Raw genomic sequence first — 20,345 nt, 5'->3', positions numbered from 1 at the left:
AATCAGTTCCTTGATGAAGCTGAAGGAGTTGGTTTTGGCACTACTGGCTCTGGCACTGAAATATAAAATCACAATAAAATCATAAAAGTGTTACTTTGCAACATTTTTGAACTGGTTTTCTAAAAAATATGTGTGATTTAAGATGTCCCCCCCCCCCCCCCAGCCAACGGGGATTTTCATCTGATGGAATGGATATCTCTTTGTAATTTTTCATAGCAGAATTTGATGGACACAATTATTACAATGGATCCACAATTTTCCCCCAAATGTTTCCGTATGTTAAACACTTCCTCCTTTTGGAGTTGGGTATAAATGGCCTTCCAAAGTTCCCCACCAAATCTATGGGAAGAGAAATTGGATAGATAATTTTCTTCAGGGGAAGGAGAAATTGCTCAAGGGAAGAGGTCCTGTAAGGGGTGTTACAGCAGCACCACTACTGAAAAAAAACCCCATCCCTAGAGCTCCCGTGGAAACACTAACTTTTGGGATTTAATGGAAGCATGGAAGACTCAGGTTGTTTGAAAAATGACTGCACAATGGCAGGCTAAACATTTACACACACACACACACACACACATTGACTGACTTTTCACAAAATAAATGCAAAAACACTAACTTCACCCATGAAATTTTCTCTGACATGGTCTTCTCTTTTGAAAGAATTCCTAAAGCAAATTCTTTTTCATCAAATAAAATGAGATGTTGGCAGATGAAAATGGATGAGAATTTCTCAGCACAGCTTTAGTCCTCTTCGGTACCTAGAGCCAAATTCACCTGGAAACCTCAGATGAGCCTTGTCAAAAGTGCCTGCAAAGCGACCTTTACAATGATTAAAGAGGAAAATTATTAACGACATGAGAAACAGTCATATAAAGTATAATTTATTTTAATTTAAACAAGTTAAATTTAAAATAAATTTAGCTTTTGTCCTGGCCTGGCTCACTGTTTGGTGATATGCTACTCAACAGCCAAGATGACCCTTAACCAGACAAAGTTTCCACATCCTTGCAAGTCAGAGAAGACAGCCTTCTTGCTATAATCTTCTTTGTGTTTGCTTTGATCATCATATCCAATATGTAGAAGAATCATCTTTAGTTGTTACACTCTGCCTTCCTTCTTTCTGGAACCTTTTATATGCAGAACTTTAATTCTTTGTGCACTTCGTGGGGAGTAGGGTGATCACATGCAACTCATTGCTGTAAAACAAATTAAAATAAAACCTGATTACTTGCTGAGTAGGAAAATATGAACTTTATCTATTCTACTAGTAAAGATGCTCAATTATTCCTCACAATTGGGCTATATTCATGCCGCAGACTCATGGTTTACTCTATTTCCTGGGTTGATATGACTCAGTGAACCATACATTTGCCAAAAGGGCTAGGTTCACATAATATCCTAGGCTTAAAAGTGGTTGACTAGAATGATCAGGGGACTATAAACTAAATTTTTTGAAAAGAGATTGCAGTAACTTGTGAAGAGAAGATTGAGAAGAAGACAAGACTCTTCAAATGCCTAAAATCACACAGAAGAAGATCAAGATACATTATCTCTCATTCCAGGGCACAGGAGACAGAATCATGGACTTAAATTATGACCCAGAGAGGCTGGGTCTCTGGACTCCCATGGACTCTTTTCACTGGATGTATTCAAGCAGAGGCTGGACAACCAACGTTTGGGGATGTTTTAATTTGGATTACCGCACTGAGCAAGGCACTGGACTCAAGAGCCGCAGCAAATCCTTCCCATGCTAGGACTTTCTGATTTATTTAGTATTAACAAGATTGGACTATGGACTATGGACCACTGTCTGGGATGGCCTAAGAATCAGGTTAAGGAACAACAAAGGTGAGAAGGCAAACTAACAGACAGAAATAAAAGAAAATCACAAGGTCAGAGAATAGGAGACAAGTCCAAGAGGGAACCAGAACATGAAGATGCTCCCAGAACCAGGCTGACCTTGTTCAAACAAGCTCCCATTGAAAGAAGCTCCCTTCCTACAATCTCTTTTCTGAAAGAGTAATTATATGGCTCACTACACTAGCCGGTAGTTATGAATGTGATCTTCTTGCTTCAACCAAAAATGCTGGAGTTGAATAAGATGGTGAGAACTGCCTTTCCCATTTGATCACATCTATTGGCACCACAGCTTACTGATTTACGATTTAGTGTATTGTGCAAGCCAGTAAGTGAGTTAACTCAATTGCTAAGTGAAGTATGTTATGCAAAGCCAGACACTATCGTGTAGGCTAAGCTTAGGGTGGAAAGAGTTGGTTGGGTTATCTGTGCTGAAGAAAGGTACTTCTTCTTTCCTTTCAACTCCCTGAAAAGTTTGTCCTCCTTCTGAGTCAACCTCCACCCCGCTCAACTTAAAATACAAAGAGCAACCACCTGCTATAGCTATTCAGCCTATTTTGCCCCCGTAGGAACAAGACGAATGCCTTGACCCCCATCAGGAGATGAAATTTTGGGATACATCCTTGAGTCCTCAGGATGCAAGTCTTTAGTTTTTAAATGTCATGCCCAGGCTAGAAACCAAAGAGAAGTGGGTGGGGCTAGAAGAAAAATTACATTCCATTTGATTTACCTTTGCATTTAATTAGAGAAACAGCATCCAGTTGACCTTGGTTGATCTCAAAAGCTAAACAGGATCAGCACTGGTTAGTATTTGGATGTGGGATAGTCTGGGAAATCCAGGTTGTGATCTAGACTGGAAAGTCAGAACATCTCTTGCTAAAGGCAAATGATCTCAGTATTGCTGCCAAGGGGGTGGGGGGCGGGAAATTCAGCGATCAGGAGTCAGGTTCAACTTTGTCCTTAGTATACTCACGATACTGTCCTACATTTAGTCCTTTTCCTGTCGGTTGTATTAAAATTACAATTCTGGCAACGTTCAAATCTGTTTGGGAATTTTGCAAAGTATGTGGAAGTTTAGTGTTTGTGCACTAAATGCTTTGAGGGATGGCCACATGTGATCTTGGAGTCGATTTATCCCTTCTTGTTGCATAGGAGAATCTCTCAGTGAAATTTCTCTCAGATGAACCTCAGTGACAAGAAAGTAGCACCTTTGGGGAGACTCATAAAAGCTGCCTTTTTGGAGCGTCAGAAGGACCTGTTGAAAAAGAGAGAAATACAGTTAAGCTGTTTAATTCCTGCAATTGCTCAAATAGAATTGTTGACGGGCCATGCCAAAAACAGAAAACGCATTATCTCTGAAGCAACCTCATTCTTGGCATCAAGTTGTTCTAAGGATCAAGATGAAACTCGTTCTGAGATATAATAATATTGGCACAACTTGAAAGAGCTTTGCCTTGGGAAGAATAAAAAACCCAAATAAGTATATCTGGGTCTATAGTAAAAAAGAATAAAAATCTTAAAGAGGCAGACTTTAAAAATCAATGAAACCAGGTGATTAGAAATGCAGCTTGTAAAAATCTGGCAGGACCCTTGAGACCATATTCCTGAGGAAGTAAAACAGATAGGTCTCTCATAAATTTTCCTGGGAGTAAATGTGGGATTTACACACACAAAGGAGTCCATGGCTGGATAAACACTGGCCATAACCAAAATCTGCTAGCTATAATTCCTCCATAAAAAGAAATGTGTAGGAGCAGGGTTCTAGCTGGGTTTCTCTGTGGGAAATATGCTGCAGTTTTTAAACATTCCATAATGTATAGAAAGAGCTTTTAAAAAAAAGTAAATGCAGTTCCCATCCAATCTAATTACATTTTTACATATTCTTTTAATCCATAAATAAACGCTAGGGTGAAGAATTATTTTAACAGGTGATAAAATGAAGTTGATTTTTCCTGTTCATAGGGGACTGAATCTTATTCATCTTAGCGGGATTACTTGCAAATAAATGTGCTGATGGTCAGAATTTAATTCTGAAGTCTTAAGCATTCCAATTTTGAGATAAATTTTGGTGCCTTTTGTAGCACTGTCCTTAATTTAAAAAAAAAAAAAAAGTTTTGGATTAATCTCTAAAGCAATAATCTTGTGCCTGTCTATCTGAGCACAATTTCCATGGATATCATGGATATTCCTGATTAATATTATTTAGGAGAATGCTATAAATTTATTGGTATATTATGAATGAGAAGTCCACTTTCAGCATAGCCCAGCCTTGAAATGCTGTTACTTGAATCTTTCAAAAGAAAATTAATTTTCTATTCTGATCTTATTCATTCTATACTGGCTGAGGTTATGCTACTGCATTCAAGGGCCAAACCTAAATAAATAAATAAATAAATAAATAAATAAATAAATAAATAAATAAATAAATATCAACAACCATTATAGAATCTGTACCATCTACATAATTATAGGCATAATTATAGCTACTAATTATATAGAGATAGTACATCTGAGCTACAGAAATCCAATTGCTAGATGTCAGAAAAGAGGTAGAATTCTCTGCATCTAGGTCAAGATTTATGCAGTCCATATATAGTATACTTTCTTCCGAGTTTATTGGACTTTTCAAAATAAGTTTTCAAAAGGTGGGATATCAGGTTTCTTGTGTCAGCACTGAAAGAAATAAGATTCTGACTCATATGATTTGGTCCTGTCCATCTATGGCTCTTGTCTGACTTCAATTCATCACACAAGTTAACATAATTTGGGGGATGGGGAAATATAACAGTTAAAGATGTAAATATTCCTAAATTATGGAATTTGATATTTCATGAAGAACTCTGACTCTACCTAGCCTGGGGTTAGGCAAGAAGAATTTTTCTACATAAGTGGAAAGAGTTTTACATTTCTGACGTTGAAAACTGAATCCAAGGGAGGTGTTGGATGTCAATTTTTGAAATGTCTTTATATTGTGAAAGTGAGACAATGGAGGAACTTGTTTCTGGATAGTCTAGATTTAATATGTTAAGTGATTGAACAAGTCCTATATTAATATTATATGGATCCCTTTTTCTTTCTTTCCTCCAGTTTTAGTTTAAGCTGTATTTTGCACTTTTCTCATACTGATTATATAATCAATGGGGTTTTTTCCCCTTCTGTTTATTATACCTTGGTTATCAAAGTCTGTGTTTGTGTGTGTGTATATTTAAAGAGAGAGAGAAAGAGAAACCTAATGATACTAGATTTCATTTGAATTGATTTGATCTGTGGCCGCATTCACACATTGCCTTAGTTACTGAATAAACTCATTTGCTTGGTTCACATAATGTATTAAACCATAAATGAACCAAACAGACTTCACTTGTACAATGCAGTAAGCCATCCAAACCAGCCAAAGTCCAAATCAATCAAGCTTCTCATTTTATTTGTTTGTTTGTTTATTAAATTTCTCCCCCACCCATCTCCCCCCAATGGGGGAACTCTGGGCAACTCACACAGAACATTAAAAACATAAATATATATAAATACATAAAACATCAATTCTCATGTTGTGTAAATGCACCCACTAGGGTCATATTAAGGTTGTTGAGGTAACCCACCCAGGATTTCTACTGCCTGGGCACCACCACTGAGAAGGTCCTGCTTCGAGGAGACCACCCAAATCAAAGCCTCTAAGCCTGAGGAGAAGGCAAGGCAGTGAAGGATAATCTAGAGAAGAAAGACTTAGAAAGACCCTCCTGACACCTTCTCTGCCCCATCCTTACATCCTCCAGCATGGTGGAATTCTACTTCCCATAATTCCCATCTAATGTCATTAGCTGAGAATGATGGACCTTGTGCTCCGGTACATCTGGAGGGCACTGTGTGGGGAGAGGCTGAGGGAGGCCTTTCAAGTGATTAATTTGGCTTCACTTTGGGAATTCTTTCGCTGTAATGCTTTACAAGGTTTATTGTATATTGTTGTATCTATGTGTATATGTGTGTATATATACACATACAGGAATGGATTGAGCATCTTCCCATTTCAATTTTCAGGCTAAAAAATTAGCGGCAGAATTTTTTTCTCCCAAATTTTGTTTGATACAAAGAACATTGATCTTCTTGCCACTTGCTATTATTTCTTCTATCTATTGTTGCTACAAAGCGATATTCCCACTTCAGGTCTCTTCCTTTCCCCCCTCAATGAATGTGATGACATCATAGCGCCGCTCAGCAGATCACATCTGGCAGTCCAATGATGTCACTGGAAACAAGTAAGGTCAGTTGAATCCTCAGACAGACACCATCCTATCACACATGAAAATGAAGCTGGTAATGAAGACAAAGTCACCGAGAGCAAATTAAATGAGTTAAGTCTGAGAGCAAAAAGCAACCGTGTAAATGAACAGATAAATGCGTTTGGCTCTCGGCTTTCCTCTCCTGTCTCCAGAGCACCCTTTAAAGGCAAGCTTATTGCTCAGCTCTAAGTAAGCAATTTGGAGGCGGAAAGGGTCCTGGGCCCTTGACGCCCTTCGGCACATGGACACATATTCTTTTGTGGTCAGACCGCAGCCTCTGTTGCAATGCTGCCCTGAAGGGTCTGCAAGTTTTCTGGAGAGCAGTAAGGGAGCCCTGCAACTAAATTCCATTGTGATTGTTTGGGTAGCTGACATAACGTAATGGGTTATTAGTAAGTGGCACAGCTCGTCTGCAGCCTCAGAACAGGAGAAGAAGCAGCTTTTCCAGGGAGTTGCTTTCCATCTCTCATCCCTTTAGAATCCAGCATAAAAATACATCCTAGACTAGTGTTTTTCAAACTTGGCAACTTTAAGATGCATGGACTTCAACTCCCAGAATTCCCCAGCCAGCCTGCTGGCTGGGGAATTCTGGGAATTGAAGTCCACGCATCTTAAAGTCGCCAAGGTTGAAAAACACTGTCCTAGACTGATACTAGTGGATCAGTGGATCAGTGGAGATCAGCCTGTTCAGCCTGAACTGAGCTTTAGAAAGTCCACAGGGAATACTGCAAATTCACCCTGTTTTAAGACAGCGCCGGTCATATATCTGAAACCAATTAGTCTTTTCAGGCAAAAAAAAAAGACTCAACATTTTATCATCAGATATTGAACTGATAGCTAGAGGTACCAATTCTAAGTAGCAAAAATCCTGACAGTCACTAAACAGCCACGCCGAGACTAACTCTTGGGGGTTGCCTGCCTGGAGTTTGGCAGTGAAGATTTGTTGGTTTGCAATGCTCAAAGTTTAATGCCTTCTTGAGTTTTAAAAGGAGCCACCCCATAAAAAAAACCAGAATCCATCACAAAAGGGATGGGCGTTGTGCTTTTAAGATCGTCCAGGGGAAATTTGGCAGCCTCAGGCAGAATTAAGCAACAGACAACAGGGGCCGCTCCTTGGTTTAAGATGAGAGGTGGATCTTTGCAATGTTGAGTACATTTGTTGCTGTTGGTTGAATAATTTCCAATCCATAATACGATCCATAAATGAGTGTTAAGGCAGCGTACAGAGAAATGTGAAATCAGCTCCCAATAATACAAGAAAATGAGGTGGAACAAAGCTATGCGACCTGCTGGAAAGATGATAATTCAAAATGCCCAGGTAAATGTGAGTGTTTTTTAATCCAAATTAAAAGGGAGTGCAGTGCCAGCAGTACTGCAAAATTAGGGCCCAAGAGAAGACCTTCCTTTTCATAATATTTGTTATGTGCTGATGATGCTACCTAGACTGGTAGCAAAACCTCTGCTGGAAAACGCTCAGAGGACACCAAGAACCCAACTTAAAGGCATGTAATGCTGGCCAGAAAATAATATAGGCAACAAATGTGGATCCAAGAAAGGGATTCAGTGCTACATCTCACCAGGGCTGGTAGTCTGCGGCACGTCTGATGTTGCTGAACATTCACGTTCCACATTTGCCCGAGCAAATACGGAAAAGAGGGAAGATGCTGAGCATTGACATGTAGCAACTTCTAGGATATCATAGCTTGTCTTAAAAACCAAGGACTAACTAACATCATCGTCCCTAACCTGGGCTTTCCCATACCTACCTCCTAGCAGATTGAAGCTTGAGACGTCATGTTGTAGAGGACTGTAGAAATAATCTTAATGAAGGAAGGTAGGACCCATTAATAGAGAAGAAACATTCAACTCCATCCTGGAAAGGGGAAGACATGAGAAGGAAACTTAAAATAAACCCACCTTGATTCTCCTTGGTGTGAGAGGGAACAAGGGGAAACTTGAGTAGGTTTTCAAGTTTCTGCTATTACGGTATACCCTACAACAAACAAGGATCATTCTGTTTCCTGATCTGGCCGAGCTGACATTTGTGGCCTTAGAAGGCAGACGCTAACAAAGGAGTGGTACAAACCTTTAACTGGGTGCATAGAAGGAACAAGTGCTATTTACTTATAGGAGTGGCTTCCTCTCCTTCGAAAATGAATGGTTGTCAAGAGGACTCTGGAATACACCCTTCTCTTTGTTTAGCCAGATCACTCTGGATCTCTCTGCGTTGTCATGAGGATTTCTGGTAAGATACCTCATTTTCTGTGATAGAGATGTTTTCTGGAACAAGTTAAGGGCATGTTTTGAAGGCAGAAAGACTATGGACATGTATGAATAGAGAGCCTCATCCTCAACATGAGGCTCTCTATTCATACATATACATGGTCCAGCAATTTTTGGAAACCTTCTGAGATCACAAGGTAGCAATGACTCACAGTTCCTGAGTAAGAATGTGTATTCAATTGTGGAAGGAGAGTTCTTGGTATTACCTGGTGGTTTGGTTTTCATTCCCATGAAGAAGAACATAAATGTAACAGCCTCCCCCCACCCCCCAGGAGAAAAAGAAGGAACGGGAGGGGGAACCAATAGCACATAGTCACATTTCAGCAAACTGCTGGAAGATATCCATTATCTGCTAAAACAAACTAATAAAGAGGAAGGATTCTGAATCAAAATGAGCCAAAGATGCTAATCGGGTCCTGTTAAAGACGTATATTATGCTGTCAGAGGCAGATTCTGTCCCTGGTTTGCAATCAGTTTGTAATCAGTTTGTACAATTTATCAGGCTCCTGCAGGAGAAGGAGCAAAAAACTGTGATGGGAAAGTGGTTAGCAATTGCTGTTAACTCTTTCAGGCCAACTAGCTACACAGATTTCTCCAAAAGCAGCACTGAATCCTTGTGCAATTTTTCTCACTTTGGTTTTGCATTGGTTATGCCTGGCCAATCATGGCATCTTAACAAGCCACAATTAAAACAAATCTGACTCAGTTCAGTGGGGCTGGGTTCACATATTTCCCCCTCTTGAATTCCATTCTCTTCATTTTAGCCCAGGGCTCAAGCCTGTCTAGAACATTTTGGATTCTCTCTCTTTCATCTAAAGCATTAGCCTCCACTCAGCTTTGTGTCATCTGCAAACCTGGTAAGTCTCCTCTCAGCTCTCTCATCCATGTGCCTGATAAAAAAATATGAAACAGCACAGAGCCCAGTAGGACTTCACTCCATATGTCCCTCCACAATGATGTGGATAATAACTCCTTTTTGGGTGCACTAATTCAGTTAACTGTAGTCCCATCTAAATAGGATCAACTAACCCAAATTTTACCATGTTATGAAGGAGAATTTCATGAGACACTCTGTCAAAGGCTTGAGGTCAAGGTATACTACGTCCTTGGCTTTTCCATGATCTACTAAGCTAGTAACTCGATTGAAGAAGGAGATAAGCTTCATCTGGCAAGATTTGTTTAAAACAAATAAATCCTGTTGATTATAGCCAACCTATCCAAGCACTCACAAACATTCTCCTTGATAATCTGTTTGACGACTTTGGTACCTGTTTAACCTGGAAAGGTAAAATAGGTATACTTTTTAAAGCATCTGTCATAACACAAGGCATCATTGGTAGGGTGGGTTTCTCCTGAGAATTTTCATAAATTCCAATGTAAAGACCAGAAATGTAAACTATATAACCACTTGCAGCATTCGTGTCATAGGTTGGCCACAGTGTGGAATCCAGGGCAACTATCACCCAATTCTTTGGTGCAGGTATGTTAACTTACCTGTTTTTAATACAGCATCATGTATATCACATCACAAAACCATTATAAAGGGATAACCAGTTGATTTTTAAAACTGAAAGAGAAAAATGTAGCTGGTGGGACATAGATGACATTGTTCTATCTATTCAGATGAATGAAAAAGAAATCTGTTTTCTGTGCCCAAGTTCCTATTTTTTACAATTTGGCAGAAACAACTTCAGGACCATCACATTTATAAGAAGCCATTTAAAAAATAAAGATTGGAAATCACTAGATGTTCTATGGATAGACTATGTTTAAAGGATGTTAATGAAGGAATGACAGATGTGAAACAAATCTTACTCGATGCAGAAATAGTGGAATCAGAAATATCGGATTAAAAAAAATGTGTGGATTACAAGACAGAGAAGGTATTTAAATTGGAAATAAAAGTGACAGGGCAAGAGAATGACCTGGAAAAAGGACTTTTTACTGGATATACAAAACAAGCTGGCTGAAGTTTTAAAAATTAAAGGGGAAACGCCAATAATAAATCAAGAGAATGACCTGATTATTTTATTGGGTTTATAAAAAAGGCTCATTAAAGCCTCAAAGAAGCCTATGTGATGAGACAAAGAAGAATAAAAAAGAGATCAAATCCTATGACAATATTTGAATGAATTGAAGATTAAGATTTTCAGAGGTGAAAGGAAGGAATATAAAATGTCTTTATTTGATCAAGGCTAACATATTTTTGTGAAATTCTGGCAACCCTTTATGAATTTTTTGCTGACACCAAGATTGAAAAGTTGATGTCTTATGGATTTGCTTATAGATAAGGAATGGGTTATGGGAAGAAGAGATATCTGTTTGTAACCTTATAGGGGGTGAGGGGTTCTTTCCTTTTTTTTTTTCCTTCTTTGCACTTTTTACTCTCTTTTTACTTTATTTTCTCTGAGTTTAGTTTGTATTTGTTTTTATTACTGTAATTAAAATTTTCAATACATTTTTTTTTTTAAAGGAAGTTACTAGACTTTCCTGAATTTTCTTCTGAGTGGCATATTTTGTTCTCCTCCTTCCATGTAAGTTGGGGTTGAAACTAATTAAACAGATATACAAGAATCCAGGAACTTCTTAAGCTATTGGGGAGAAATTCCACCAACTGCTATGTATTAAATGCGAGCTCTATTTAGAATAATTGATTTTCAGATTTCTCGTGTTTCTCCCACCTTTTCAGTGAGAGATACATTTTTCTTCCTATTGTGGTAAAGGCCTGATGTAGTATTGGGTAATTTATTCCTGACCAGGTGAGAACTAACTTTCATAGTTGAGCTCAGAAAGAGTGATTGGCCCAAGATCACCCAGTAATCTTTGGAGACTTTGTCAGTGGACATATCAAAAGGATGAATTAATCAAAGTTTAGCATATGTTCTCTATAGGGGGCTGGTAATGCATTGCCAATGAGGTCATTATACTGAGAAACACCTCCTTTGGCACCCATACATTTTATATATACTCATATATAGTGTAAATTTATAAACTAAATATAAATTTATAAAATAAATAACATGTAATCTATATATTATATAGATAAATATAAATAAATAAATACACAATTTATTTTATAGATACTCATTAATGCAGGTAATTATTAACTTTCACAATTCCCAATTAGAAGGTTATGTATATTGTTATTGTTATCTATATAACTTCTCCTGCATTACTCCCAGGTTTTAAAGACATCTTTTTTTTTTTTAAATCTATATTTAGCCTTCACTCCCTTGGCATTTCCAGTAATGTAAAGACGTGGCTCTTTCATCAGGCTTTTAATTGATGATTAAAATAAAGATTAATTTTAATTTATGTTTTTAACTTTAAGGATTTGGTTTTTATCCCTATGATTTTATAGGAACCTTGAGTACCTGTCTGAGCAGGATGATACAATATTAATTGAAACAAATGAATAAATAAGCAAATACACTGTTGAGATGAAAGTATAATAATACTGCCACGCTCCAACGCTATTAAATAAATCAAGAAATCAAGAAATCAATCATCTTTCCAATTTGCACCACTTTAGCAATGCGGTTTTGTCACAATTAAACACTTCCAGTCTCTCCAAATGTTAAAACGCTTAAGAAAAGGAAGGAAATATTCAGTAGATAATGATGAATAAGCATGAAAACAACAAGCCTTTCATGCTGAATAAATCACTGATTTTCTTTGTTAAAAGACTTGTTTTCCTATACTTCTTCAAACAGCAGATCAGAAGACTTGGACTTCACCAGTTATGATCTGGGTGGACTCTAGGACAAATGAATTGGAAAGAGATCAAGATCTCCTACTCTTCAGCTTCCTTGGGTGAACCCTTGGGGTTCCAACAGGAGTACCTCTGTGTGTGTGTGTGTGTGTGTGTGTGAGAGAGAGAGAGAGAGAGAGAGAGAGAGAGAGAAAGTCAAGGTGGAAACCACAACTGAGGGTCCTCCCCTGCACTTCCGTGGGTATTTATTTATTTATTGCATTTATATGCCACCCATCTCCCCCAGAGGGTGACTCTGGGCGGCTCACAGTTAAAATCCAAAACAGTAAAAACAATAAAAATATAAATATCCATATTAAAATTAACAATTCTATATATATATATATATATATATAAAAACCTATACAGAATTCAAGACGATGGAGGGAAGCAGTATCAACCATCCCACCAGCCAATTCCAAGAATGCGAGCCCCCGTCAAGCCCCAGGCCATCTGCCATAGCCATGTTTTCATGCTTTTTCAGAAGGCCAGGAGAGTGGGGGCAGCCCACACATCAGGTGGTAAGCTGTTCCACAGGGCAGGGGCCACAGCAGAAAAGACCCTCTTCCTAGACCCTGTCAGATAAAATTCCTTGATATCCCTGAATTCTAGCATTATGGGAGGGGGGGGGGACCTCCTTTCCATTTCTTCCTAGAGCATATAGAATTTTTAATGCTATGCAGAAGAATGCCTAACCATTTGTCCAAAGTGTTCTTTGCCAGCAGAACAGGCCTCCGTTTTTCTGCCTCATTCTCAGGCTACTTGAACATTTCTTTTGAATTTCTCTGAGTGGTGCTTTGGAGCTCACCTTATTCTTGGCCATGACAAAAAGAATTACTTTTGGCACTGAGTCTCTGGGATGCCTCCTCCCATTCCTCTACAGCTACCTTGGTTGCCCCCGGTTTCCAGTGTGAAGAAGTCCAACAGATGGAGTTACTTTACAGTGTCTTTCTTGGGGATGGACAGAAGTGTGGGAAGCTAGGGAGAGGATTATTCAAGGAAAGGGAGGACATTCACACGGGCCCACCCCTAAATAAGTGCGGGAGCACCATCATCACAGTCCTCTTTTTTTCTCAATCAAAAATGTACAAGTGTGTAAAATCATGAGTGCTTTGCTGAAAAAATTCCCTACTTTTTTCTTTCCCCAGTTCTTGTTCAGTTTTAATGAAAAACAAGTGGAGAAAGAAAAAGCAGGGCAATTTTTCAGTACAGAGTTCATCATTTCACATGTTTCTCCAATGCCTCCCTCATTTTTTTTTTTTTTAATCTCTACGTTGTAAAGGTGGCATTTTAGGGCCCTGAATCCTCCCCCCCCCCCCCAAGAATCCAAATTAAAACATCCTAGATAGATGACTCTCCAGTTTTTGCAAAAACAAATCCAGGCAAGAGAGCCCACCACCTTTTGGTGTATTATATTTTCCTGTTCGGGGAGGGTTCCCCCCGCCCCCAATATTCAATCAGAATCTGCCTTCTTCTAAGTTAAACCCATTATTCCGTCTCTTTCACTCCAGGGTGAGAGAGAAAAGGATTTGTTCTCCTTCTGTGTGACAAACTTCCAGGTCCTTGAAGATAGTGATCCTATCTCCTCTTAATCTTCTCTTCTCATTCCCAATTCTTCAATCTTTCTTTAGAAGATTTTGCTTCTAGTTCCCCCATCCTTCCTTCCTTTGAACCTGGATCCGTTTCTCTGAATCCTTCTTAAAGGTCTGGTTCTCTAGAACAGGACATCCTTGTTAAGGAAGGGCCTGAGAAACACAGTAAAAAGTGAGCTGTTTCTTCCTGTGATTTGATGCAGCTGAGGACTGCATTTGCCTTTTCTGCAGTCACATCATGTAACTGGCTCAGCACGTTCAAACCCTGTACCATTTCTTCTCAGTTGCTGAACATATGCGGTCATTTCAGTTGCCTTTTCTTGCACCTTTTCAAGCTGATAGGTTGTGTGTGTGTGTGTTGAGGGGTACAAAGCATGGAATTGGACACAACATTCTAAGAGTGACTACAACACAGATAAAACCATGAAGACACTGAAGGGATTATTTTCAGTTCCTTCCCCATTGCTTCACAGCTGCTATTGGGTCAGATGTTCTGTTTTGATAGTTTGGTGGCATCCAAGAATCTGGCTTTCCAGACCACTGAGGAATATGGGGCATCTGTGGGGAAGGGGTCAAAAAAGTCAAGATGGCAGCTTCAATCATGTAATTGAAGCCCTGCCCCCCCCTTTTTTTACAGGTACTGCACATTTGACATGCATTAAAAAGCTGCCATCCTGACTTTTTTGCCCCTTAAGGATGCCCCTTACAAAGTACTAATATTATCACAATCCTTGGCATACCCCATAGCTTCTATCCTTCTGTTACAAGAACTAGTCATCTCTGCTCAGAATTCTGTTTCTTAGCCACGCTGTGTCTGTATTCCCACAACACGTTTAACCTGGTTCTCTAATTCACCCATTAGGCTGGGTTTCCACAGTACACTAACTGGCAAAATGGCTTGGTTCACCCTGAGCACAAAGGCATTTAAAAAAAAAAATAACCGAAGTGTGCACGTTGGGCAAATGCGGCCACCAAGTTTGCCACTGACCTGGTTCAATTGTGTTGTGTGAACCTGGCTTTTAAGAGTTGAAGTCCACGCGTCTTAAAGTTCCCAAGGTTGAGAAACACTGCATTACCACCTTAAGCCAGGCAGACAAGAAGCAATTCCTGTGCCTTAATAAGATGCCCTGTTTGTACCATGGTAGGACAAGAAATAGGTTTCCTACCACAGTTTGAGCCACAAAAGATGGCTGGTAGGGGCAGAAAGGAGGAGGGGGAGAAGCAGAAGCAGAAGCAGAAGCAGAAGCAACACAAAGGCTTCTTTCGGTCCAGACCAACTCCTGGCGTTCCACAGCCTGGGATTTCCTGCTAGTCTCCCATCCATGTCAGAATCAAGCCTATCCCTGTTCAGCTTTCTTGTTGAGCTACATGCTGCTCTTTTCCATAAACAGCAGGGTGTTTGTGAAAAAACTGTCTTGGCATTGCCTTATTCCAGGAGATTTTTTTCAACTTCTCAGGCCAACCCACCTGGGAGCCCACAGGGCTGTGGATTGAGGTGACCAGGTGTCATGCTGCTCAGCTTTTCCAAGATTTCCCACCTGGTTGCACAGGAACACCAAGTCCCCCCCAGGTAGGGTGATGCCCATGGACAGAGATGCCCAGTCTTAGCACTAGGCATCCACTGGGTAGTGTTTTTCAACCTGGGCGCCTTGAAGATGGGTGGACTGCAACTGGGAGTTGCAGTCCACCCACCTTCAAGGCGCCCAGGTTGAGAAACACTGCTCTGGGGAGTCAAAAGTGTGTAGGAAATGCGCCTCGTCGGAGCAACGGAGTTCTGCAGAGCCTAGCGCGCACGGCGATCTACTTCTGCCGCGCTGAGGCCGATGATGTCCCCGATGGGTCTAGGACTCCGGGGACGCCGCCGATGGTGCACGGGCGCAGCAGCAGCAGCAGCAGCAGCAGCGGCAGCCTTGCTGGGAGTCGTCCCCCGTCCCCCGTCCCCCACTCTCCCTCTCCGGCGTGGCCGCTGGGGGCGCAGGAAGGGACGGCCGGGCGACAGACGGGGGAGCTCTGGAGCAAGGTAGCCCGCACTCGCAACCGGCGGCAGCGGCGGCGGCGGCGGCAGCAACGCACCGAATCGGCGGCGGTCTCGGCGGGCACAGCGGCGACTCCTCTCCGGCAGTGATGCGGCTGCGCTGATCGGCAGAGCCGCTTCGCCCCCCTCGCCCGCGCAGGAGACCCGGCGGCGGGGCCCGAGACAAAAGCCCCGCGCCGCAGCCGGGAGCCCCTCCTGGCCTCCGTCGCCGCCGGGCGCAGGCGGGACCCCGCGAGAGGCGCCCCGGCGCAGGAGAGCGCGCGGGGCGGGCAGCCCGCAGCCCGGGCGGCGGTTTCCTCCCCTCCCGTCCCGTCCCGTCCCCTTCCCTCCCGAGAGGACCCTCGCCGCGTCCCCCTCGCCCCCGCCCCCTCCCCCTTCGCTCCCGCTCCCCACCCGGCGCGGATTTCCAGCCCCGGACGCCGAGCCGCGGCATCCCTCCCGCTCGTCCCGGCGTCCTGCACGCGCGTGCAGCCCGAAAATCTCGGCAGGCGCATTTGGAGAGGCGCCATTTTTCCCGCGGCTGGAACCTCGGCGCTTTTCTCCCGGTTTCGGGCGGCGCTGCCTCGCCTCCTCCCGGCGCCTCTCTCCCTCCCTCTCCCTCTCCCTCCCTCTCGCGCGCGCCCGCGCCCGCGCCCTCCCCCGCTGACAGCTCCGCGCGCCATGGACCCGGCGCCCCCCCGGCACCCCGGGCAAGCGCAGGGCTACCGTAGGGGGCTCTCGCGAGGGGCCGGGACCGGGATCTAGCCGCCCGCCCGCCCGCCTTCCGCGCACACGCCTCCTCCGACCCAGCCGGTGCGCACGGGCGCGCACCGCAGTCCCCTCGCAACGCCGCGCGAAAGCGGAGCAGCGGCGGCGCAAAGCAGGGCGCGGAGGCGCAGGAAGAGATGGGTGAGTGCTCGCGGCGCCGGCCGGGAGGGGGCCGTCGGCTTGGGGGGCGGGCGGAGAGCCCCGGCCCTGGAAAGTTGAGCGGGCGCGGGTGGCGCGAACAGCCCGCCCGGGCGGGGGGCGACAAGCGCCTCGCTGCCGCCGGGCTCGGCGCGGGTGGGAAGGGGCGCTCCGGGGCGCGCGGCCCGATCGGCGGTTTCCCCGCTCGGAAGCGCCCTCCGTCCAGGTGAGCGCGGGGCAGGCTGCCCGTCCTCCCGCAAGTCGGCGTGAAGTTGGAGGCGAGTTGGGCGGCCGGGGAGCCGAGCGGGGCCCTGCGCCCGCCGCTGCCCCGAGCGAGCCTCGGGCGCCCAGCCTGCCGGGCTGAGCCTCCGGGGACCGGCGTCCGGACGGAGCGGGCGCTCCGAGGGGTGGGCGGGGAGCTGGCTTCCTCGCGAGTAGGCGCCGCTGCAAGGGGCACCGCGGGCGGGCGGGGGGGGGTCTTTGCAGAGAAGCTCCTCCATTGTGCCGGAAGGGACGGCGAGGCATTTACGCGCGAGGAAGCCCCTGCGCCCCCGGAGAGTCCCTCCCCGCCAAGATCCGCCTCCCCCTGCCGATCGGGGGGCTGCGTGCGCTCTGCTGCACGGGCGTGTGTGTGTGTGTGTGTGTGTGTGTGTGCAGAACGACGTAAGTGGCAGACTTCGCGTGTCAGAGGTGTGCAAAGCGGCTGGCCAAAATGGCATTTCCGCCTCGATCGCACCTTCCGCGTCGAGCTGCGTGAATGTCAAGAGGAAGGAGACGGCAAGGTTGCCTCCCTCCGCTCGGCCCCCCCGCCCCCAAATAACACCGGTCACAATTTGGGGGAGTATTCCGACAATCGCAGGTTCGGGTTCCCCCTTCCCCGGGGGGTGGCGCGTGAATTTTTCGCCCTCTGCGAAATCTGGGGCCCAGCTGCTGAAGTATTGTTTTGACATTGGCGAAAGGACACCGCCAGCCAGTAGAGCTCGCCGTGATAAACAAGGGTTGGGGTGTGTGTGGTTGTGGTTGCGCGCAGTGCAAAAAGCCTTCGGAAATTCACAATGCAGAGTTTCTTTTTCTGCAGCACCTCCTTCTCCCCAAATCAGCCTCCCTGATACATCGACCACAATGCGCCCAAGGTTATCCTTCAGCTACCCTGCCAGTCCTTGAGTTTTAACACACAGGCACCCCAAATTCACAGTCTTCCCCCCACCACACGCAGGCACGCACACACACACACACATGCCTTTTGCACGTTTTTTTCTTACTCCAGTACTTTGCTTTCAGCGCTCTTTTTCCTCATCATGGGGAGGAAAGGAAAGCCACCCCCTTGAGCCAAATGAAAAAGAGCTTGTAATGTGTCAGGTGTGTAGGTGTGCCAGGGAGGGGGAGGAAGTGGGTGCTACAATATATATGTGTGTGTGTATGTCTCCCCCGCCCCCCCCCGCTCCCCCCCCCCGCCCCCCAGTTTCTCCATTGGTTCTCTTTTCTTTATTCTCTCTTACCTTGATGTTGTTTTGGAGAAAGGCTGGGTGAAGTCTTCCTGGGAGAATAGCAGGAGCTGTTACAAGGAAATGCGAATCTTGCATTTTGGGGGTGGGGGGCTTGCTGCTTTGCAGCTCAGACCCCAGGATTTCTGGGGAGGAGGATCCTATCAACAGCTACAAGGCAGGAAGGAGATGTCCTGGGGGAAGAGAAATATTTCTTTAAAGGTTTGTGGATGTGTGATTTTCCCCGGCTGTTGGTGCAAAGATTTCTGCTGTGGGCAGGCTGCTTCCTACATATATGCTTGTTCATCTCAATGTGCTCCTGGTGGCAACTCTTTCTGTTCCAAGGAGTCAGGCAAAACACACACCCACACACCCACACAAATGGCCAGGAACTTTGCCCCATCAGAGAGCACCCAAACCATCCAGGGGGTTTATTTTTATTTTTGGAGAGGAAAGATCTGCTTTTTCCCCACCCACGAGTTTGTGCCTGGAAATGTGTCCTTCCTCATCCCCCTGCAAAAATTAACACCATCTTTCCCCAACACCACAAGAGCAAAGAGAAACTCTATAGAGCAGCTGGGAAATCCTGTTGGGTAATGTTAGCAAAGGATGTGGTCTAGGGGATTTCTCTGGCACTGTAGTTGAGGGGTGTTTGCACAGGAAGAACTGGTGAGATTTATAAGACAGGGTGAGCAAGAGAGCCCAAACCTGGATCACTTTCAGAGGACTTGGAGTTCTTCTCCCACATTGGTGCATGGTTCCTCAGTGGTGTGCCTTTCTCCTTCCAGGAGAAACTGCAGTAAAGTGTGTGTGTGTGTGTGTGTGTGTGTGTAGGGACATGTTTATGGTGTCTGAAATCAGCTAGACTCCATCTTTCAAGAGAAGGGAGTGAGCCCGGCTTGCTCTCCAGAATAACATTTTCCCTCCCATGATAGGCTACTGAGAGCACGGTCACTTGCAGGAAATGTAATTTGGGGGGTCCAGTTAGCAGAAAACATGGTGGGATGTAGACAAATGTTCTCTCTTCCCTTTCCTAATAACCATCTGAACTTTGTGTAGAATCCCAGGATCATAGAGGTGGAGGCAGCTATGGAGGAGGTCATGTGATCCACCTCCACCCCCTTGCAGGAAATCTTGGGGTTTGCAGCCACAGGGCCCCATTGCACATGGGGGAAGGAAGCAGACAGAGCTACCCCACGTTGGCAGGGGGAGAGTCTGCTGAGAAAGGCTATTCATCTTCCTGAACATCCCATCAGCTTGAGAATTTGGACTGGGCGGGTTGAGTTTTGCTGTTTTCTCCCTTTGATGTCTTGAAGTGAAAGCATGTCGCTGAGCCGTGGGGAAAGTTAAAGGCAGAGAAAACAGGCAAACGCAAACCTACTATGTTCCCCCTGCCAACCCTCCCAAATCTTTTCCCCAGCTTTACGTTAAAAGGAGAGGTGTTTCATTAACTGTACCATGTAAAGCAGGAATTGATAGTCCCTGGCATTGAGGGAATGAAGGGGCATTGTGTATATGTGTGTGTGGGGGGGGGGAACCCTCCACGCCTTGCCTTATATGTACATCTGTGGAGTTTGAAAGGACCTTCCCAAGGAGTGAAATGTTGACCCTGCTAGTCGTCTTGCTGAGGTGGGGGAGGGAAAGTAACTTGATCCTTTCCATATTGACACACAGATTTTCCAAGGTGGTGAACGACTACAGAGCTGACCAAAGTAGGAGCATCTACAGTATTAGGAACCCGCTGGGGTTGGCCTTACAGACTGGTTGCTATTTATTATTTTATTTTATTTTTTTAAGCCACCCTTGTGTTTCGGAAGCAAAGGCCTTTGTAAAGCTTCAGAGTTGAAGGGGGCCTGGTGGAGAAGTTCAGAAGTAATCAAAACATCTGGAAGGTTTTGTACTCTTGGATGAGGGACGGAGTTGGAAGAGGGCGGGTTTTTACTTTCTCCACTTTTCTTTGATGACCTGAATGTGTAGCGAAACTAAAACATCCGTCTGGATCATCCTAAAATAGTCTGCAATCCTGTTCCTCAGTATATTCACAGTCCTCCCACCCCTCATATTTATCTTTTGGGTACTCTTTCCTAAACTGTTCTAATTTGGAAGAGAAGGCTTACTTATTTATTTCTGTGGGAACTAGACCCTGTCTTCTGCTGAATCAGACCATTGGAACCATCTCCG

General features: G+C 44.3%; 1 protein-coding gene and 1 long non-coding RNA gene across 4 annotated transcripts in view; one reads left to right on the top strand and one right to left on the bottom strand.

Annotated features, from left to right (window-relative positions):
- Window positions 1–775: 775 nt before the first annotated feature.
- Window positions 776–18,929, bottom strand: LOC112542398 (uncharacterized). Of its 2 annotated transcripts, XR_015798307.1 has the most exons (5): window positions 18,873–18,929; window positions 18,180–18,358; window positions 7,901–8,007; window positions 2,588–3,112; window positions 776–1,196 (listed from the first exon to the last, which is right to left on the bottom strand). It is a non-coding gene; the product is annotated as an uncharacterized LOC112542398 (long non-coding RNA). The 2 variants fall into 2 exon arrangements; XR_003086164.2 differs by lacking the exon at window positions 18,873–18,929 and having other exon boundaries at window positions 18,180–18,593.
- SETBP1 (SET binding protein 1) overlaps window positions 15,831–20,345 on the top strand; it is a 247,782-nt gene continuing 243,267 nt past the window's right edge. Inside the window, exon 1 of one of the 2 annotated variants that reach the window (XM_088153063.1) lies at window positions 15,831–16,683. The gene's annotated coding sequence lies outside the window, so the exon portion shown is untranslated. The remainder of the gene's footprint in view (window positions 16,684–20,345) is intronic. The other variant, XM_088153064.1, reaches the window with a different exon arrangement.

Source organism: Python bivittatus, unplaced genomic scaffold (assembly GCF_059951505.1).
Source record: "Python bivittatus isolate LINGU-HERP-01145 unplaced genomic scaffold, Pbiv_v1 ctg000570_np1212, whole genome shotgun sequence".
NCBI lineage: Eukaryota > Metazoa > Chordata > Lepidosauria > Squamata > Pythonidae > Python > Python bivittatus.
The sequence above is the reverse complement of the archived record's forward strand: the minus strand, read 5'-3'. Positions and strand labels throughout refer to the sequence as shown.